The sequence below is a fragment of the Bombina bombina genome, chromosome 6 (assembly GCF_027579735.1).
Source record: "Bombina bombina isolate aBomBom1 chromosome 6, aBomBom1.pri, whole genome shotgun sequence".
Lineage (NCBI taxonomy): Eukaryota > Metazoa > Chordata > Amphibia > Anura > Bombinatoridae > Bombina > Bombina bombina.
This window is the reverse complement of record NC_069504.1, coordinates 666,814,908-666,838,752: the sequence shown is the minus strand read 5'-3', so window position 1 is coordinate 666,838,752 and position 23,845 is coordinate 666,814,908.

Genomic DNA, 23,845 nt, shown 5'->3' with positions numbered 1-23,845 from the left:
CATCCGGAGCGAAGCGGCAGGATCCTGAAGACATCCAGCGCGGAACATCCATCCGGACCGACGACTGAACGACGAATGACTGTTCCTTTAAGGGACGTCATCCAAGATGGCGTCCCTCAAATTCCGATTGGCTGATAGGATTCTATCAGCCAATCGGAATTAAGGTAGGAATTTTCTGATTGGCTGATGGAATCAGCCAATCAGAATCTAGTTCAATCCGATTGGCCGATCCAATCAGCCAATCAGATTGAGCTCGCATTCTATTGGCTGATCGGAACAGCCAATAGAATGCGAGCTCAATCTGATTGGCAGAATCAGAATTCCATGCAGGACAAGAGACGATCAAATCTGGCGCGCATTGTGTACTCATATTCAGTCAACAGATTTCGCATGGCCGTAAGTATGTCCACCATGTTCAAAGTTGCAAAAATTGCAGTGATGATAAGTAGGAAAAGAGAATTTACTTTATACTCCTATTACCCGGTTGTCCGGGGGGAGGGGGTGCTAAGGTTTTCCTCCACGAGGCCTCCTAAAACCTCAATGGTCCAGTCTGCGAGACTCCCCAAAAACAATATTAGTATTGCCCAAATGCCCAGTCCAGCAAAATTAGCTCTTTTGAACACAATGAAATCCTGTGCTGGATGGCGTCTGAAAAGTTAGGTATCTTGGCGGAAAACATACTTTAGAAGGAGCTCCCAGATTAGCAGCCATCTTTGGCTAGAGCCTGGACATGCCCCCCTCTCCCCTCTCTTTTGCTCTCTCTCTCTCTTTCTCTCTCCCCCCTTCTCTTTGTGCACTCTCTCTCCCCTTTCTCTTTTGCTCTCGCTCTCCCCTCTCTTTTGCTCTCTCTCCCCTCTCTTTTGTTCTCTCGCTCTCTCCCCCCTCTCTTTTGCTCTCTCTCTCTCTTCCCCCTCTCTTTTGCTCTCTCTCTTAACCCCTCTCTTTTGCCATCTCTCTCTCCCCACTCTCTCTTTTGCTCTCTCTCACCCTCTCTTTTGCTCTCGCTTTCCCCCTTTTTTGCTCTCTCTCCCCTCTCTCTGGCTCTCTCTCTCTCCACTCTCTTTTACTCTCTCTCTCTCCCCCTCTCTTTTGCTCGCTTTCTCTCTTTCTATACCCCTATCTTTTGCTCTCTCTCCCCCCTCTCTTTTGCTCTCCCTCTTTTTTCACCCTCTCTTTTGCTCTCTCCCCCTCTCTTTAGCTCTCTCTCTCCCTCTCTTTTGTTCTCTCTCCCCCCTCTCTTTTGCTCTCTCTCCCAGCTCTCTTTAGCTCTCTCTCCTCCTATCTTTTGTTCTCTCTCTCCCTCTCTTTTGATCTCTCTCTCCCCTCTCTTTTGCTCTTTTGCTCTCTCTCTCTTCCCCCTCTCTTTTGCTCTCTCTCTTAACCCCTCTCTTTTGCCATCTCTCTCTCCCCCTCTCTCTTTTGCTCTCTCTCCACTCTCTTTTGCTCTCTCTCCCCCCCTCTCTTTTGCTCTCTTTCTCTCTTTCTATATCCCTATCTTTTGCTCTCTCTCTCCCCCCTCTTTTTTGCTCTCTCTCTATTTCCCCCTCTCTTTTGCTCTCTCTCCCCTCTCTTTTGCCCTCTCTCTCCCCCCTCTCTTTTGATCTCTCTCTTCCCTCTCTTTTGCTCTCTCTCTCTCTTCCCCCTCTCTTTTGCTCTCTCTCTTAACCCCTCTCTTTTGCCATCTCTCTCTCCCCCTCTCTCTTTTGCTCTCTCTCCCCCTCTCTTTTGCTCTCGCTTTCCCCCTTTTTTGCTTTCTCTCCCCTCTCTCTGTCTCTCTCTCTCTCTCCACACTCTTTTGCTCTCTCTCTCTCTCTACCCCTCTCTTTTGCTCTCTTTCTCTTTCTATACCCCTATCTTTTGCTCTCTCTCCCCCCTCTCTTTTGCTCTCTCTCTTTTTTCCCCCTCTCTTTTGCTCTCTCTCCCCCTCTCTTTAGGTCTCTCTCCCCCTCTTTTGCTCTCTCTCCCCCCTCTCTTGCTTTCTCTCTCAGCTCTCTTTTGCACTCTCTCTCTCCTTCCCCATCTCTCTCCCTCCCCCTCTCTTTTACTCTATTTCTTTCTCTCTATACCCCTACCTTTTGCTCTCTCTCCCCTCTCTCTTTTGCTTTCTCTCTTTTCCCCCCTCTTTTTTGCTCTCTCTCCCCCTCTCTTTTGCTCTCTTTCTCTCCCCTATCTTTTGCTCTTTCTATCCCCCCTCTCTTTTGCTCTCTCTCTCTATCTTCTCTTTTGTTCTCTCTCTCTCTCTCTCTCTCTCTCTCTCTCTCTCTCTCTCTCTCTCTCTCCCTTCTCTCTTTTGCTCTCTGTCTCTCTATCCCCTCTCTTTTGATCTCTCTCCCCATCTCTTTTGCTCTCTCTCTCCCCCTCTCTTTTGCTCTCTCTCTCCCCACTCTCTTTTGCTCTCTCCCCCCCCCTCTTTTTTGCTCTCTCTCCCCTCTCTTTTGCTCTCTCTATCTCCCACTCTCTTTTGCTCTCTCTCTCTCTCTCTCTCTCTCGCTCTCTCTTTCTTTCTCTCCCCTTACTTTTGATCTCTCTCTCTCTCTCTCTCTCTCTCTCTCTCTCTCTCTCCCTCCCCCCCTCTCTTTCTCTCTCTCTCCCCCCTCTATTTTGCTCTCTCTCCCCCCTTTCTTTTGTACTCTCTCTCCCCTCTCTTTTGCTTTCTCTTTCCCCCTCTTTTCCCCCTTCTCTTTTGCTCTCTCTCCCCCCCTATCTTTTGCTCTCTTCCCCCCTTTCTTTTGCTATCTCCCCCTCCCTCCCCCTTCCTCTCTCTCTCTCTACCCCTCCCTCTTTCTCTCCCCCCATTACCTCTCTCCTCCTCTCCCTCCCCTCTCTCTCCTCACCCTCTCTCTCCCCCTTCTTTCTCCCCCCTCTCTCTCCCCCTCTCCCTCTCTCTCCCCACTCTCTCTCATCCTCTCTTGCTCTCTTTCTTCCCTCTCTCTTTTGCTCTCTCCCCCTCTCTTTTGCTCTCTATCTCTCTCTCTCTCTCCCTCTCTTTTGCTCTCTCTATCTCCCCCTCTCTTTTGCCATCTCTCTCTCCCCCTTCTCTTTTGCTCTCTCTCCCCCTTTCTTTTGCTTTCTCTCTTCCCCTGTCTTTTGCTCTCTCTCCCCTCTCTTTTGCTCTCTCTCTCTCTCCCCAGCTCTTTTGCTCTCTCTCCCCCTTTTTTTGCTCTCTCTCTCCCTCCCTCCCCCTTCCTCTATCTCCACCCCCTCCCTCTCTCTCTCTCCTCTCTCCCTCTCTCTCCCCCCTCTATCCCTCCCCTTCTCTTGCTCTCTCCCCCTCCCTCTATTTTGCTCTCTCTCTCCCCCTCCATTGTGAGCTCTCTCCCCCTCTCTTTTACTCTCTCTCTCCCCTCTCTCTTCCCCCTCTCTTTTGCTCTCTCTCTCCCCCCTCTCTTTTGCTCTCTCCCCCCTCTCTTTTGCTCTCTCTCCCCCCTCTTTTGCTCTCTACCCCCCCTCTCTTTTGCTCTCTCTCTCCCTTCTATATTTTGCTCTCTTTTGCTCTCCCTCTCTTTTACTCTCTCTCCCCCCCTCTTTTGCTCTCTTACCCCTCTCTTTTGCTCTCTCTCCCCCTCTCTTTTGCTCTCCCTCCCACCTCTCTTTTGCTCTCTCTCCCTAACTCTCTTTTGCTCTCTCTCCCCCCTCTTTTGCACTCTCTCTCGCGAACATGACCACTTCCGCCAGTCACGCCCACCCGACCCGCTACCATCTGGCCATGCCCCCACCATGCCGACTCCCGCCCCTGCCATGCCCACTTCCATCCCAGCCACACATGCTCCCATCCAGTCTGCCCATGCTCACTCCCGCCCACCGTTCTTACGGCGGACAGCAGATCAGGTGTGTTTGTCTAAGGCCAGGTATGTTTGTCCTCATGCTGTCTCTACTACGCATGAGAGCTTTGGACAAACACACTTGGCCTTTTATATTATAGGATATGTATATTCAGTTCTACTGTATTTAGTGTTCCTTTAACTATCTGCTACAGTGTTACTCATGCAAACCTTCACTGCATAATGTCCAAAACTGTATCTACAGCTTTATAAATGGAACCCTAGCAGTTCCAATAGAATCAAAATACCTTGATCGGTATTGGGTTTAAGATCTCACTAAATATACATTCTGAAATGTACTCTTGCAACACCACCCCATTAACCATTCTAATATACTTGCTACTAAATAAAGAATAAAACCTTCTGCCGTTTTGTTTGATGTTTTTATGGAAGCCTGCAGCTTAATTGGAATGAATTATTAACATTAAGTTCTCAGATAAGTATTTTTTCCCATAGAAATTTTTACATTCTTTATTAAGACCTGAAATCTCACATGACCGTTTACTTAACCATGGTCTAGCAGTCTTACATCTTACTTGCACAATCTGACTAACGGCTAGATTTAGAGTTCTGCGCCCAAAGGGGTGCGTTAGCTACGCATGCTTTTTTCCCCCGCACCTTTTAGATACCGCTGGTATTTAGAGTTCACAGAATGGCTGCGTTAGGCTCCAAAAAGGGAGCGTACAGGCATATTTACCGCCACTGCAACTCTAAATACCAGCTGTGCTTACGGACGCGGCCAGCTTCAAAAATGTGCTCGTGCTCCTAACGCAGCCCCATTGTTTCCTAAGGGGAAACAGTTTCTAAGTCTGCACCTAACACCCTAACATGTACCCCGAGTCTAAACACCCCTAACCTTACACTTATTAACCCCTAATCTGCCGCCCCCGCTATCGCTGACCCCTGCATATTATTATTAACCCCTAATCTGCCGCTCCGTACACCGCCGCAACCTACGTTATCCCTATGTACCACTAATCTGCTGCCCCTAACACCGCCGACCCATATATTATATTTATTAACCCCAAATCTGCCCCCCCCCAACGTCGCCACTACCTAACTACAATTATTAACCCCTAATCTTCCGACAGGACCTCGCCGCCACTATAATAAAGTTATTAACCCCTAAACTGCCCCACTCCCAACTCAAAAACCCTATAATAAATAGTATTAACCACTAATCTGCCGACCGGACCTCACCGCTACTATAATAAATGTATTAACCCCTAAAGCTAAGTCTAACCCTAACCCTTACACCCCCCTAAGTTAAATATAATTTTTATCTAACGAAATAAAATAAATCTTATTAAATAAATTATTCCTATTTAAAGCTAAATACTTACCTGTAAAATAAACCCTAATATAGCTACAATATAAATAATAATTATATTGTAGCTATTTTAGGATTAATATTTATTTTACAGGCAACTTTATTTTATTTTATTTTTATTTTATTTTATTTATTTTAACCAGGTACAATAGCTATTAAATAGTTAATAACTATTTAATAGCTATCTAGTTAAAATAATTACAAAATTACCTGTAAAATAAATCCTAACCTAAGTTACAATTAAACCTAACACTACACTATCAATAAATTAATTGCATACAAATACCTACAAATAAATACAATTAAATAAAATAACTAAAGTACAAAAAATAAAAAAGAACTAAGTTACAAAAAATAAAAAAATTATTTACAAACATTATAAAAATATTACAACAATTTTAAGCTAATTACACCTACTCTAAGCCCCCTAATAAAATAACAAAGCCCCCCAAAATAAAAAATGCCCTACCCTATTCTAAAATATAAATAAATAAATGTATTTTGTTCCGATCAGCCAATAGAATGCAAGCTCAATCTGATTGGCTGATCCAATCAGCCAATCGGATTGAACTTGAATCTGATTGGCTGATTCCATCAGCCAATCAGATTTTTCCTACCTTAATTCCGATTGGCTAATAGAATCCTATCAGCCAATCGGAATTCGAGGGACGCCATCTTGGATGACGTCCCTTAAAGGAACTGTCATTTGTCGGGAGTTCGTCGGCCAGGATGGATGTTCCGCATCGGCGGGATGAAGATGGAGCCGGAAGAAAGAAGATTGAAGATGCCGCTTGATAGAAGACTTCAGCCGGATGATGGACCTCTTCAGCCCCCGCTTGGATGAAGACTGCAGCCGATGATGGACCTCTTCAGCCCCCGCTTGGATGAAGACATCGCCCGGATAGGATCAAGACTCCGGACCCTCTTCTGGACGGATCTGTGATACCCAGCGTGGTGAAGACAAGGTAGGGAGATCTTCAGGGGCTTAGTGTTAGGTTTATTTAAGGGGGGTTTGGGTTAGATTAGGGGTATGTGGGTGGTGGGTTGTAATGTTGGGGGGGGGGTTATTGTATGTTTTTTTTTTACAGGCAAAAGAGCTGTTTTCTTTGGGGCATGCCCCGCAAAAGGCCCTTTTAAGGGCTGGTAAGGTAAAAGAGCTTTTGAATTTTTATTTTAGAATAGGGTTGGGCATTTTTTTATTTTGGGAGGCTTTGTTATTTTATTAGGGGGCTTAGAGTAGGTGTAATTAGTTTAAAATTGTTGTAATATTTTTATAATGTTTGTAAATTATTTTTTTATTTTTTGTAACTTAGTTCTTTTTTTATTTTTTTGTACTTTAGTTAGTTTATTTAATTGTATTTATTTGTAGGTATTTGTATGTAATTTATTTATTGATAGTGTAGTGTTAGGTTTAATTGTACCTTAGGTTAGGATTTATTTTACAGGTAATTTTGCAATTATTTTAACTAGGTAGCTATTAAATAGTTATTAACTATTTAATAGCTATTGTACCTGGTTAAAATAAATACAAAGCTGCCTGTAAAATAAATATTAATCCTAAAATAGCTACAATATAATTATAATTTATATTGTATATATATTAGGGTTTATTTTACAGGTAAGTATTTATCTTTAAATAGGAATAATTTATTTAATAAGATTTAATTTATTTCGTTAGAATAAAATTATATTTAATTTAGGGGGGTGTTAGTGTTAGGGTTAGACTTAGCTTTAGGGGTTAATACATTTATTAGAGTAGCGGCGAGGTCCGGTCGGCAGATTAGGGGTTAATACTTGAAGTTAGGTGTCGGCGATGTTAGGGAGGGCAGATTAGGGGTTAATACTATTTATTATAGGGTTTGCGAGGCGGGAGTGAGGCGGATTAGAGGTTAATAACTTTATTATAGTAGCGGTGAGGTCCGGTCGGCAGATTAGGGGTTAATAATTGTAGGTAGGTAGCGGCGACGTTGGGGGGGGCAGATTAGGGGTTAATAAATATTATGTAGGGGTCGGCGGTGTTAGGGGCAGCAGATTAGGGGTACATAGGGATAATGTAGGTGGCGGCGTTGTGCGGTCGGCAGATTAGTGGTTAAAAAAATTATTAGAGTGGTGGCGATGTGGGGGGGCCTCGGGTTAAGGGGTACATAGGTAGTTTATGGGTTTTAGTGTACTTTAGAGCACAGTAGTTAAGAGCTTTATGAACCAGCGTTAGCCCAGAAAGCTCTTAACTCCTGGCTTTTCTCTGCGGATGGAGTTTTGTCGTTAGAGTTCTAACGCTCACTTCAGCCAAGACTCTAAATACCGGCATTAGAAAGATCCCATTGAAAAGATTGGATACGCAAATGGCGTAGGGGGTTCTGCGGTATGGAAAAGTTGCGGCTGGAAAGTGAGCGTTAGACCCTTTCCTGACTGACTCCAAATACCAGCGGGCAGCCAAAACCAGCGTTAGGACACCCTAACGCTGGTTTTGACGGCTAACGCAGAACTCCAAATCTAGGTGTAAGAAACTACTACATGCTGCAGCATGTGGCTAATTGTTTTTAGCATAAATTACACCAGAGTATTATTTTTATTTGACGATCACCTTAATCCTGAGACTGAATACCACTGATAGCAAGATGCCTGATTACAATATTTTGTTACAGATGAAAATATATCTGCTAGGCAAACGACTGAATTATACTAGATTATATACTAAATATTAATAAAATATGGATATTTACAAACTTGCTAAATACATAATTTTACAGATTGCCAGTAAAAAATTAAATATCACTATGGAAGAAGAAATAAAACAGAAAAAGAATACATTCATTCACAAACACAAATAATTAATTTAAAATATCTGTGTTTTTTTAATTACTAGTGACTCATTTTCTTATTGCTTGTAAATGAATACATTTTCCATTGCTAAACATGTAATTATACAAATTGGGCAGATACCTACGGGCACTTTCACTTATAATTAGACCCTTCTGTCTAACCTAGAAAAGCATCTTTGCAAATTCATCCCTCATTGACTTAAAGGGACATGAAACCTCAAATTTTTCTTTCATGATTCAGATAGAGAATACACTTTTAAACAACTTTTTAATTTAGTTCTATTTCTAATTTCTTTCATTCTCTTGGTATCATTTGTTGAAGGAGCATCAATGCACTACTGTTTTCTAAATTAACAAATGGATGAGCCAATGGCAATCGGTATATATATGCAGCCACCAATCAGCAGCTAGAACCTAGGTTATTTGCTGCTCCTGAGCATGTCTAGATAAGCCTTTCAGCAAAGGATAACAAAAGAAGGAAGCAAATTAAATAAAAGAAGGAAATTGGAAAGTTGTTTAAAATTGTATTCTCTATCAGAATCATTAAAGACAATTTTTGGGGTTCATATCCCTTTAAGTTCTATTTGTAAGTAAAATTATTGGCCAGATTTAACAAAGTCCGGGCAGACAGGTGCGTACATCTTCTCCCTGGTCAGAAAACTCAGAGGGAAATGAGCGCGCCACATAAAAGCTGGCAAAGTGGGTTAAGGATCAGCGGTCCCATTAGAATATTCTTTTCCTAGGGACATTCGGAGTATAAATCTTTATTTGTAGCCAGCAATCTATAATAGGGTTGTGTACAAAATATTAAAATTTTGTCAAGCAACTTGAAATGAGTAAAGTTGAATCCTGTATGAAAGCCCTATTAAAAAGCCATAATATTCTTAAAATTACATGTTCTTATTCGTTAGAGCATTTCTTTTTAAAGGGCCACTAAACCCAAAATCTTTCTTTCATGATTCAGATAGAACATACAAATTTAAACAACATTACAATTTACTTCTATTATTTATTTTGCTTCATTTTTTAGATATCCTTATTTGAAGAAAAAGCAATGCACATGGGTGAGCCAATCACATGAGGCTTCTATGTGCAGCAACCAATCAGCAGCTACTGAGCATATCTAGATATGCTTTTCAGCAAAGAATATCAAGAGAATAAAACAAATTAGATAATAGAAGTAAATTAGAAAGATGTTTAAAAATGCATTATCTTTCTAAATCGTGAAAGAAAAAATGTTGGTATCATGGCCCTTTAAGACTATCAATATAGTGCAGCACTAGTTGCGCATATGAGTCTTGCAACTAGCGATGCTGATTTCCGCTTGGGACTATCAGTGATCCGAGGGTTCCAAGTGGTGTTTCTACGGTGTGTTTAACCCCTGATGCTGGGGTTAAACACACAGTAGTTTTGGGTTGATAGTCTTAAAATGACATGCTCTAATGAATAAAATTATGTATTTTTTTTTTTTTTACTATTATGACCCTTTAAACTCAAAATTGTATTCCCCATATCTATCTATATATTGAATGATCTTTTCATTTTTATTTTTTTCCCAGGGGAATGAGGTATAGGACTCCATTTATTATCGGGGGGGAGAACGAGGTTCGCTTTCATGGATTCTGAAGCTGCTATCGCAGTTCTGTAAGTGGAGCCCAAATAATCTTAAAGGGACAGTCAATACCAGAATTTTTGTTAAAAAGAAAGATAATCCCTTTATTACCCATTCCCCAGTTTAGCATAACTAACAATGTTATAGAAATACACTTTTTACCTCTGTGATTACCTTGTATCTATGTCTCTGCAAACTGCCCCCTTTTTCAGTACTTTTGACAGATTTGCATTTTAGCCAATCAGTGCTATCTCCAGGGTAAATTCACGTGCATGAGCTCAATTTTATCTATATGAAACACATGAACTAATGCCCTCTAGTGGTCAAAATGCATTCAGATTAGAGGCAGTCTTTTTTAAGGTCTAAGAAATTAGCATATAAACCACCTAGGTTTAGCTTTCAACTAAGAATACCAAGAGAACAAAGCAAAATTGGTGATAAAAGTAAATTGGAAAGTTGTTTAAAATTAAATTCCCTATTTATATCATGAAAGTTTTTTTTGGACTTGACTGTCCCTTTAAGTATTTCTATTCTTGGACAACAAATTGATGCTGAACTTTAAATCAATGTCTTTTTGCAACATGTAAAGGAAAAAAAGTCTCATGCTACACAAATTCCACTATAATTCTTTTCTAGCATACTTGGTGGTGGTATCCTTTAGTGAGTTTTCTGTATTTTAGCAAAATTATGTTATGAAAGTGCTAAAAAATAGCATAAATTGTGTGGAAACATTACTAAAAATGTACTGAGATTTATGTTTAACCCGTTTACCCAATGTGACGTATATATACGTCATGTGATACGAAGTTCATTGTACCGCATAACGTATTTATACGTTGGAGCTGCAGGAAGCTCCAGTAGTCTCGGCTGCAAAGTTACCCCCCTACGCTACAAAAATGATTTTAAGGGAGTGGGAGGGATTGGAAGCTACACTACAGAAAAAAGTTGGTATCTGGGGCCCCAACTAACTATTGCCAGATGGGGGAGGTGCGGCGACCCCTACACTACAGAAAAAAAAATACATTTAAAAATGATATGTATCTATAGGTAATGGCAGATAGCTGCCAGTACTAAAGATGGCTGCCATTAGTGGGAGGAGGAGGCTTAGAAAGCTATTTGGGGGATCAGGGTGGGTTGAGGAGAATCATTACACTGCATACAAATTGTAACAGTATAACCCTGGCATAAAAGGGCAGAGGCACAGGCAGCATACAGGAAATTTCCCCACTCCCTTCCCCCAAGCATGAGTCAAAGCTCCATGGTGAGGGTCAAACAGATATCAGCAAAATGAATAATTTATTTAAAAGCAGCACACATATTTATACACCCTGGCTTCAGGTTACAGAGGGCATTGGTTAAACAGTAAAGCAAACATATGAACAATGCATCAAACCTCTAACAATTGTCTATTCACAGGTAAAACAGATTAACATATTAAGTTAATTAACTGGGAAAGAAAGTTTACTCAAACAATCTGATGTTGGGCAGTCTAGTTAACATAATCACACAGGAACACAATCAGTATACCCAGACAGACTCCTGAGACACAATCAGATCTGAAACATAAATAAAATACATCTTATTACAGAATATAAGAACAGTTCTTATTAGCTATTAAGTCCTTTATGCCCACTTGGTTTATAGAGTCACAATTGCTCCCACAAGGTGCACTCACACCCTGTACTCATCCTGTATTTATGGATACAGGGTGACATAGACATAAGACAGAGTTATGAAAGTACATGGGGTGTCCAGCATATAAAATTCCATATTTCCATGCAGTCTCTGGGTATCCTTAAGCCCATGTACCTGGCAAGATTGGTCACGTCACAAAAATAATAATAATAATAATAATAATAATAATAATAATACTAAGCTATATACTGGCAGACTGTAGGGGTGAGGAAGGGAAGAGAGCTGTTTGAGAGAGATCAGGTAGGGATCAGGGGGTGGGAGGTGTCAGGTGGGAGGGTAATCTCAACAGTACAGATAAAATTAACATTACAAGCTACCTGATTAACCCCTTCAATGCCGGGAATAATAGAAGTATGGTGCACAGCTGCAATTAGCGACATACTAATTACCAAAAACCAATGGCAAAGCCATGTATGTCTGCTATTTCTGAACAAAGGGGATCCCAGAGAAGATTTTACAATCATTTGTGTCAAGATTGCAAAAGCGGTATGTCAATAATTTCAGTGAGAAGCCCAAAGTTTGGGAAAAAGTTAACAATTTTTTTTAATATGATTGCTTTTGGTGGTGAAATGGTGGCATGAAATATACCAAAATGAGCCTAGATCAATACCTTGGGTTGTATACTTAAATATATATATATATATAGTTTTGAGAGGTAAATTAAAAAAAACAAGGAATTATTTCTGTTTAAATGGAGTGATAGCAAAAATTATAAAAATTCTCCAGTAAGTTCTTCACTGAAATTCCTGATAGCGATGGGGTTTAATTGATGGAATGCAGAAATCTAACAAAAGAGTTAAGAACAGGAGTTGAGAGAAAACTTGACAGACAGGAAGAAACTCTAACACGATGCTGGTGTAGTAAAAACACATTATAAAAAGATAACATAATAAGACCTAGATTTTATAAAAGTTGACACAATGAATATGCTATGATCAAACTCACGTCCTATTATTTAGTAACAATTATCTATACAAAAATGTTTGTAGCTCCTAATGGCTCTTGGCTATAATAAAGCTAATCTACATTGTTCTGACTTTCCAGACTGTGATTAGCTGAAATACCAGTTGATAATGCACCTCAAACTACAATTAACCTTAACTACAACTCTGTTCCAGATCCATTAACCTTAACTTTGATCCAAGTACCTCCTCCACAAAACACAACATAATCCCCTAATGATAAACGTGCCTTGCAGACAATTTACCACTCCACCTAAAGTCTCTCCTCTTAAACCGCAAAAACAAGTAAAAAAAATAGGTTAAAAAAATCATGATTGCAGTTAGGCAGGTTCTTTGTGTAAAACTGAGCCCTCTCTCTTCTAATTGGCCTACATTTGCAGTATGAGACTATAATTTGATATGAAATATCATAAGCATCAGCAATCGATGCACTGAAATATAAGGATGCTGAGAAATACAGGAGGTAAAAATTCAGCTGTATTTTTCGGTTTGTAATCATTGTAATATTACAGTAGACACCAACAGTAAATATTTTAGTACATCTGTCTGCATGCCTGTAATTATGTTAAATTATTATAGTTCATTAAATAGATTCTACATCAAATACATTTCAATTCCCCTTCCATACACTAGTTTGTTTTAAGGGACTATACAGTCCTTTGCCTAGTCTCACGTCAGTAATCTCATTGAGGATGAAATATTGGATGATCTCTGAATAATTTATGTTAGTGTAAATAAGGTAATTTCTAAAAATTAATAACATCTATGGGACAGCATAATGGCATATGGCATAATTAACAGAACACAGACTAAACACTATAAAAAAAAGCTACAAAGTTGACACTAATTGGTATGCTCTGGCCAAAAGTCACAAAGCTTTCAAGTGAAAGTTAGAGACAAGCATTAGACGTATCTGTCTCTCCATCAGGATCTCATGTAGTAAGTGGTAGAAATAACAGTTTTTAGTAATTCACTGATTTAAGAAAGTTAGCAAACAAACTAAAACTTGTCTATATATATGTGTTCCTTTAGTGAATTTTGATACCTTTTAATGGACCAACAAAAAGGGTTGTTGCCGTATTGCTCCCACAGAGAATATCCCTTCTGTAGATTGTGATACCTTTTTAATGTCTCTTTATCAATTGCTCCCTATTCTAACTAATCACTATCTCCATAAAGTGCAAACAAATGATATATTCCTACATATGTTTTAACCACAAAGCAAAAAATATCTATGAAAACTATTTGTAGGTCAAGAGATAGAGGAAGCTTGGGGCTACCTAACCTTGAACATTATAGACTTTTATATTAAACCTAGTTGATATAAGCCTGCCCAGAGAACAGTCTGTGTGTTAACAATTAAACTCCCTAAGCTACAAAAAATAAAAAAGTATAACTACAGAAAAAAATAAAAAAAGCTATCCAAAATAATAAAATTAAACCTAAACTAATACCCCTATAAAAATAAAAAATCCCCCCCAAAATAAAAACACCCCCTAATCTAATACTAAACTACCAATAGCCCCAAAAATTGCTTTTTGTATGGCATTGCCCTAAAGAAATCATCTCTTTTACATGAAAAATAAAGAAAATCCCCCCTAACAGTAAAACCCCCCACCCACCAAACCCCCCAAAATAAAAAAAATCTAACACTAATAAGCCTAAAATACCCATTGCCCCTAAAGGGACATTTGTATGGGCATTGCCCTTAAAAGGGCAATCAGCTCTTTTTCACTGCCCTTAAAAGGGCATTCAGCTCTTTTGCAATTTGCCCAAAAAACCCCTAATCTAAAGAAACAACCCCCCCCAAAAAAAAACAAAAAAACTAACACTTAAGGCCCAAATAGGTACTCATGGTTTCAGAAGTCCAGCAGAGATATTCTTCTAGGAGGGTCTATCATCTTTATCCACAGCGAAGGCGGCGCAGAGCGGAGGTCCGGAGCGATCTTCCCAGATGTGGCGATCTTTGGCGATGGTCATTTGTGGCGGCGGCGGTCCTCGGAGGCAGCAGTCCTCGGTGGCGGTGGTGGTCCTCGGCAGCATGGAGGCTCCTCTTTATCCGATGTCCGTGGTTTACTAAATATTGAATGCAGTCAATAGGATGAGAGCTACTAAAATCCTATTGGCTGTTCAAATCAGCCAATACAAATTCAGTAGCTCTTATCCTATTGGCTGCTGAATTTTTCAAAACAGACAATAGGATTAGAGCTACTGAAATCCTATTGGCTGTGTTCAAATCAGTCAATACGATTTCAGTAGCTCTCATCCTATTGGCTGATTTTGAAAATTTCAGCCAATAGGAATTCAAGGTACCCCAATAAATATGGGGTACCTTGAAATCAATCTTCAGTGTGCGGCAGACGTTCGCATGAAGAGGAACCTCCACGCCTTCACCGAGGACCACCGCCGCCGATGACTTCTGCCAGGGATCGCTACTTCTGAAAAGACTGCTCCGGACCTCCGCTTCGCGCTGCCTTCACTGTGGATGAAGATGATGGACCCGTCTGAAAGAAGACCTTCTCCGCCGGACTTCTGAAACCGTGAGTACCTATTTTGGGCTTTAGTGTTAGTTAGTTTTTTTAATTTTTGGGGGGTTTTGTTTTTTTAGATTAGGTTTTTTTTGGGAGAAATTGCAAAAGGATTTCAGAATCCACCTGCATTCAGGTGAATTCTTTTGGCTGTGCGCGCAGCCAACATTCTGTTGGCTGCCTCGCGCTGCCAACATTCTTTTTGAGGATGCGTGCGCAACTGCCGATGGATGCGTTACAAACGTGATTATAGTATAGATGGTAAACTGCTGTAAATATACTAAGAACAAAGTGTGGGTTTTATTAGAAGACATAGGGCTATATTAATAATGGCACTCTAAGTGTAGCGCGCAAGCAATAAGGGATATTTTGCGTCTCTTTGTGTGCATCATAAATAACATATTACGAGTTGAAAGTAAATGTGTTTGCTTGAGCGCAATCGAATTTAACAAAAAAATTGTGAGACAAAAAAATTGCACAAAAACACGTAAAAAATAAATAAATTTAACAATGCAATTACACTTGTAACAACTCTGTCTGATAAAAATATTACAAAATAATTTGCATTAAAAAGTTATAAGGGCTCAAAGATATGAGGTCTTAGGTGTTAGAAAAGAAAGGTGCTCAAAGGGATTTAACCCCTTAATGACCGGACCATTTTTCAATTTTCTTACCCTTAATGACAATGGCTATTTTTACATTTCTGCGGTGTTTGTGTTTAGCTGTAATTTTCCTCTTACTCATTTACTGTACCCACACATATTATATACCGTTTTTCTCGCCATTAAATGGACTTTCTAAAGATACCATTATTTTCATCGTGTCTTATAATTTACTACAAAAAAAATAATAAAATATGAGGAAAAAATGGAAAAAAAACACACTTTTTCTAACTTTGACCCCCAAAATCTGTTACACATCTACAATCACCAAAAAACACCCATGCTAAATATTTTCTAAATTTTGTCCTGAGTTTAGAAATACCCAATGTTTACATGTTCTTAGCTTTTTTTGCAAGTTATAGGGCCATAAATACAAGTAGCACTTCGCTATTTCCAAACCACTTTTTTTCAAAATTAGCGCTAGTTACATTGGAACCCTGATATCTGTCAGGAATACCTGAATATCCCTTGACATGTATATATTTTTTGTTAAAAGACAACCCAAAGTATTGATCTAGGCACATTTTGGTATATTTTATGCCACCATTTCACCGCCAAATGCGAGCAAATAAAAAAAAAAACTTTACATTTTTCAAAATTTTAGGTTTCTCACTGAAATTATTTACAAACAGTTTGTGCTATTATGGCACAAATTGTTGTAAAAGCTTCTTTGGGATCCCCTTTGTTCAGAAATAGCAGACTTATATGGCTTTGGCATTGCTTTTTGGTAATTAGAAGGCCGCTAAATGCTGCTGTGCACCACAGGGTTAATTTTAGCTTTAGGGTAGAGATCAGCCTCCCATCTGACACATCCCACCCCCTGATCCCTCCCAAACAGCTCTCTTCCCTCCCCCACCCCACAAATGTCCCCGCCATCTTAAGTACTGGCAGAAAGTCTGCCAGTACTAAATAAAAGGAGTTTTTTTTTTTTTTTATAAAAAAAATAAAATATTTTAGCTGTGATGGACTCCTGCCTTAGCCCCAACCTCCATGATCCCCCCCCAGCTCTCTAACCCTCTCCCCTATCTAATTGCGGCCATCTTGGGTACTGGCAGCTGTCTGCCAGTACCCAATTTGCCCCAAAAACAAAAGTATTTTTTCCTCTTTTGGATTATTTTTTTTGTTTTCTGTAGTGTAGCAGCCCCCCACAATACCCCTATCCCCCTCCCATATCCTTTTATATTATTTTTTTTTAAATCTTTCTCCCCCCCTCTTCCCTCCTCATTGGTGTCAGTGGGCAGCTAATGCGCACGCGCGCACATGCACGCGCACGTGCGCCCTTCTAGGAACCGGATGCCGGGTAGCGATGGGCCGGCCACCCAACTCCCTGTTACGCTCCCACTCACCAACGAACCGGCACCATCGCTACCGGTGCAGAGAGGGCCACAGAGTGGCTCTCTCTGCATCGGAGTCTTCTAAAAAGGTATTGCAGGATGCCTCCATATGGAGGCATCACTGCAATACCCTGAGAGCTGCTGGAAGCGATTGCGATCGCTTCCAGCACTCTGTTAGACAACTGACGTACCAGGTACGTCCATTGTCATTAACTGCTTGTTAATGCATGACGTACCTGGTACGTCAGTTGTCATTAAGGGGTTAACATAGAGATACATGTATACACATTTAAATATGTATGTATATATATATATATATATATATATATATATATACTGTATATATATATATATATATATATATATTTATTTATATAAAAATATATAAATATATAGATATAGACCCAGTGAACAAGGGCTGAAGCTTGGCTCGAAACATGTTTGGCGTTTGGTTCTGAACACCTTGTTGCAGGCCTGCAACTAGCTGATGCAGCTTACATGTTTTTACATGATTTTTAATTATTTTTGATAAATAAAATTTATTTTTGTTTTTAAGAAAAAAATTTCACAGTATCTCTTTTTCTCTGGAGCTGCGGGATGACAAAGTGTGTCTACTATAAATATATATATAGATATTTTATACATGTGAACATATATATTTATGTGTATTACTATTGCACTTTTTATTGTAAATATATACAGTATACATATATATATATTTATAACTATATATCTATTCCTGAACAGTATCATATATGCTGTATATATATATATATATATATATATATAAATATTTAATAATGAATAAATAAATAAAGTACATTGTTTTCTATGTGAAGAACATAGGAATGTAAAATATGTGTAACGCGCTTCAGGGTTCCCAATTTAGGACTAACGTGGTTGGGTTAGAGCATATGAAGAATTGCTATCTTCAATGCTCATCATTGTAATATTAAATATTAAGGGCTAGATTACAAGTGGAGCGCTAATTTATCACACGCCCGCAAACTTGCCGTTTGTGGGCGCGCGATAAATAACCAGCCATTACAAGGGGCTTGTTATGGCTACCGCTGTCTCCCGGTAGCAATTATCGCTTATAAAATTAACCAGTAATGAGATCTCTGGTTAATTTTATAAATGTCCACAAAATGCCCCAAAATTAAGTGTGATATATTTTCTTAAAAAAATAAAGATAGTAGCATCTTTATTTTTCAATAAATCAACTGCAAAAAAACAGTTTTTGGGCCCTAAAGGGAGCGGGTGTGGGGTGAAAAGTGCCTTGACATTGCGGTCTATAGTAACTGTGTTTTCCCAGTAAATATATATGTACAGTATATGCTTACATATCTGTAAGAATAGATATATAGGTATAGGTGTGTATATATATATATATATATAAAAATTTATACTTTCAGTAAAAAGTACATTATTCTGTATGTGAAGAACATTGGAATGTGACATTTTTAAAACTCCGGTCGGGTTAGCGTGCGAGTAGATGTGTTAGTTTTTTTTTTCAGTTTGTGCTCTCCATGAACTTCTCATTATAATTTGCTAGCGCACGTTGGGTTTTGCTCGCATGCAGACTTTTTACTTTTAACTGGTCCTCAACTTTTAAATTACTTGCATGTCTGGGATCGTTATTCACCTCTTTTTGAAATTGTGGTCCTCAACTTCTCCCAAGCTAATAATACAATATATACAGTATGTCTAAATCACAAATACATGTTGAAGTTATTTTAATCTTATTATAGTAATGAGTCCTAACAGTAAATGAAGAGACATTATATTATAGTAGTTATGGTTCTAGGCCATAACCCAAAAGCTAAATATGAAGTATAAGGGGTACTGGTGGGGACCCTTAGACCACAAGACCTAAAAGAATGGCACACATTTGCAAACTCTGAGCAGCTGGCACCTTTGAGGTTTGGAGGTGTTGCATTAATGATTGACTATACCTAGAATTGCCACTGCTGAGTAGTTTAGTTACCTTTCAGTATTGGTATTTTCGTCAGCAAATTATAAGCTTAAAGTGACATGAAACCCAACATTTTTATTTCGTAATTTAGGCAGAGAACACAATTTTAAACAACTTTCCAATGTACTTCTATTATTAAATTTGCTTCATTCCCCTAATATCATTTGTTAAAGGAGCAGCAATGCACTACTGGTTTCTAACTGAACACATAAGGTGAGTCAATGACAATAGGCATATATATGCCTATAATTATGACTTTACTGTCCCTTTAAGTGAATCTAACTATTCTTGTATTTTGTTATCACTTATTGCTAAATATAAATGACTAGTCCAAAAGCTTGTGTACATGGGACATTTTTTGCAGTACCGAGGTTCCACCCCTTGCTCTTTCTCTATCCCCCCATGTTTTTGCTCTCTCTCTCTCCCCCCTCTATTTTGCTCTCTCCCCTCCCTTTTTTTCTACTTCTCCCCCCTCTTTTGCTCTCTCTCTCCCCCCTCTCTTTTCCTGCCTCTCTTTTGCGCTCTCTCTCCCCCTCTCTTTGCGCTCTCCCCCTCTCTTTTGCTCTCTCTCTCCCTCTCTTTTGCTCTCTCTCCCCCTCTCTTTTGCGGTCTCTCTCCCTCTCTCTTGCTCTCTTTCCCCCCCTCATTTGCTCTCTCTATCCCCCCTCTTTTGCTTTCTCTCTCTCCCCTTTCTTTTGCTCTCTTTCCCCCTCTCTTTTGCTGTATCTCTCCCCTCTCTTATGCTTTCTCTCCCCCTCTCTTTTGCTCTCTCTATACCACTCTCTTTTGCTCTCTCTCCCCCCTCTCTCCCCCACTCTTTTGCTCTCTCTCCCCCTCTCTTTTGCTCTCTCTCCCCTCTTTTGCTCTCTCTCTCTCTCCACCCTCTCTCTTTTGTGCTCTCTCTCTCCCCTCTTTTGCGCTCTCTCCCATCTCTTTCGCTCTCTCTCTCCCCTTTCTCCCCTCTCTCTTTTGCTGTCTCTCTCCTTCTATTTACCTTCCCTCTTTTGCTCTCTTTCTCTCTCTCTCCCCTTTCTTTTGCTCTCCCACCCCCCTCTCTTTTGCTGTCTCTCTCCCTCTCTTTTGCGCCCTCTATCCCCCCTCTTTTTCTCTCTCTATCCCCCCTCTTTTCTCTCTCTCTATCCCCCCTCTTTTGAGCTCTCTCTCATGTACACATGGCCCCACCCACGCCACACCTGACCATGCCTATGTCACACCCAGCCCTGTCCACGTCACACCCGGCCCCGTCCATGTCACACCCTGCCCATTCATGCCCCACCCAGCCCCGCACAGCCGGCTGCTCCCACCCCGTCCCCGTCACGCATGGTCAGCCCCAGTTGCCAGGTCAGCCTGTTGAAGGCAAGGTGTGTTTGTCCTCGCGCAGTCTCTACTGCTCATGACAGCTTCAGACAAACACACTTGGCCTTTTATATTATAGGATGTCCTTAGTCAAACAAAAGCTGCACTGCATATGTACTTGTAATTATAGACATACAGGCCTCTAGTTATCAAGCCGTCAACCGCAAATATGCTGGAATTCTGCAGCGTATTTGTGGCGAGGCTGATTCGCCTTAGTTATCAACCCCTACTGCCTGGCAAAAGTAGAATATTGTGACGTAACCTAGGTGTAATTGTAACTTAGGTTAGGATTTATTTTACAGGTAATTTTGTACTTATTTTAGCTAGGTAGTTATTAAATAGTTAATAACTATTTAATAGCTATTGTACCTAGTTAAAATAAATACAAAGTTGCCTGTAAAATAAAAATAAATCCTAAAATAGCTACAATATGATTATTAGTTATATTGTAGCTATCTTAGGGTTTATTTTATAGGTAAGTATTTAGTTTTAAATAGGAATAATTTAGTTAATACGAGTAATTTTATTTAGATTTATTAAATTAATATTTAAGTTGGGGGGGTTAGGGTTAGTGTTAGACTTAGGTTTATGGGTTAATAATTTTAATATAGGTGGCGGCGGTATAGGGGGGCAGGATAGGGGTTAATAACTTTAATATAGGTGGCGGCGGGGTCCGGGAGCGGCGGTTTAGGGGTTAAACATTTAATTTAGTTACAGCGGGGTCCGGGAGCGGCGGTTTAGGGGTTAATGAGTTTAATGTAGGTTGCGGCGGTGTAGTGGGCGGCAGGATAGGAGTTGCTTAGTGACAGGCTTTCAAAAAAGCTGCGAAGAAGCTGATGAGCAGCAAGATCGATGACTGTCAGTTAACAACAGTCCGCTGCTCATCGCTCCGTACTTGGTGCGTGGCTTCTTGACAGCTTTTTTGATAACTTTGGTGAACGTATTCAGGTCCGCGGCGGTGATGGTAGGCAAGCTTAGGCGAGCGTATTGGGCCGGCGAATGCAGGAAAGTAGAAGGCTTCATATCGCCTAATTTTAAATGTTGTCAATTTGCCTGCTTATACATATCTGTGATATCAGCAAACCCTACTCAGGTGTTGAATCAAAATAGGATGGCTCCTAAGCGCACATTCTTCTTTTCAATTAATGATACCAACAGAATGAAGAAAAATTGATAATATGAGTAATACGAAAGTTGTTTAAAATTTCATACTTTATCTGAATCATGAAAGAAAAAAAATTGAGTTTTATATTCCTTTAAATTGTATTATACATACTGTAGAATAGGGCAAATAATCCATAGAATATATTTATATTTTTTTACAGTATGTATAATAATTTTTAATAATTATTATTCATATTTTTTATTATTTTATATTTAATATTTCAATAACTCGCATTGAATTTAGCAATTCTTCATGTGCCCTAAATCAACAGCGTTGTCCTTACATACAAAAAAATTCAGTTTTTATTATTAAATACATATTTATATTTATATCTGATAATGTATAGGAATAGATATATAGGTATATGTAGATATGTATAGTACATTTAGATATAAAAATAAATATGTATTTACAATAAAAAGTTCCTTTATCCTGTAAATGAAGAACATTGGAATGTGAAATATGTACATGAAATATACAGTAAAACACACAACTACTTAAAGGGACATAATACTCATATGCTAAATCACTTGAAACTGATGCAGTATAACTGTAAAAAGCTGACAGGAAAATATCCCCTGAGCATCTCTATGTAAAAAAGGAAGATATTTTACCTTAAAATCTCCTCAGCTCAGTAGAGTTAGTTCTGTGTAAAAAGTTATACTCAGCTGCTCCCAGCTGCAGGTAAAGAAATTAAAAAAACGAAGAAATGAACAGCAGCCAATCAGCATCAGCAGTGCTGAGGTCATGAACTCTTACTGTGATCTCATGAGATTTGACTTAACTCTCATGAGATTTCATAGTAAGCTTCCTTTACCTGATTGGTGAAATAATATGAGAGTGCACGAAGCTCATCCTTTCAGTTGTCCCGGGACAGACATACTAATATGCTGCTTAGAAATCCTTTACAATGGGAAGTGGCTACTGAGGATTTTTTTGAGGTAAAATATCTTTCTTATTTACATAGAGATGTTCAGGTGATATTTTCTAATCAGCTTTTTACCGCTATGCTGCATCACTTTCAAGTGTTTAAACATTTGGGTATTATGGCCCTTTAAATACTTATGTGCACACATCTATACACACATACATATATTTATATAAATATATATACAGGTGTATATATACACACACACATGCATACACATATTTAGACATGTCTATGTATACATATAAATATGTTACAGACATATATATTTGAGCCCTTATAACTTTTTAAATAATTTTTATCAGATAGTGTTTGTATGAGTGCAACTGTATTTTTAAGTGCCTTTATCTTTTGTTTAATGCAACTTTTTTTCCTCCCCTATCCTTTACTTAAGCTCTCAAGACGACTAACCTGACGAGTGTAAATTGCGATTGTGCTCGACCAAACTTGTTTACTTTTACCTCGTAATACACACGCTATTTCCGTTGCGTGCAGAAAGTCGATAAAAACCTGATATCGATTGTGCGCAACAGCGAGTGGCTCGTAATCTAGCCTTGTGTGGGAATTATGTATTCGGAGTTGATTTGGGGCTTACCCTGAGGGAAATCTGGTAGGTGGATATTTAGAAATAAAGGGAGGTTTGTGACAAGGTATCAATATTAGTATATTAGCAATAGGGATCTTCAGATATTAGTGTTAATGTTTTTGGTAGATAATAATTTCAGAACTTTGGGCAGTATTATTAGTACGTTTTTTCCATTGATCACAATTCTAAAATGCCTCTGTCGTTTATACCCCTGAAGCTTAAAATTGTTACCTCCAGAAAGCAAAACAAAATTGTTATTTGCATCATTAATCTTCTGAGTTTGTAATAAAAAAACAAAAGTGCAAAATAAACAACAAAGAAAAAGGTGATTTTATTAGTGTAACAGGACATTCCGCTCAAAATGTAAATGCACATAGATTTATTACAGCTTTGAATAGAAACATATTTGCAATATACAGTACATGTATTGGCAAAATGCTTCTAGTAAAAGTTATCACTGTTTTTGTGTTAACATTTTTGTCTGCATGTGAAGCATAGCGAGAAATTCATAGTGCACCAGCATTTTAAATACTGTAGCTGCTCAGAGAGCCAGTGAGACTTGTATCATGTCAGCAATTAACAAATTGAGTCACTTCCAGATGGTGCAAGCACCTCTCTGAGCAAGTACTGTTTTTAAAATGTTGGTTCCAGGTGCATACTTAAATACACTTTTTTAAACAACTATAACTTTTATTAGAAGCATTTTTGCCTATACATGAATATTACAAAAATGTTTCTAATCAAAACTCAAATGCATCCATGTGGATTCCAATGTCCCTTTAACAATTTCATTACAGTTTAAAGAGCCTGTTGTGTTAGCAGGTTATTTTTAATAGTGTGCAATGATTTAATAGATTATAGATTATATGTACGCAATTAAAAAAGTGATTATCATTAATTTGTTAACTGTCATTGATTGAGCAGTTAGTGTTTGTATCTCTTTGGTCACGTTGCTTTCTAATATCACAAATATAGTAGAAGTAATTTTAGGGTGTTTTTCACATATTCAAAACCAATTTTACATTTGAAAGCATTTTGGAGTACGCAGTTATGTCAAAAAGTGTCAAAT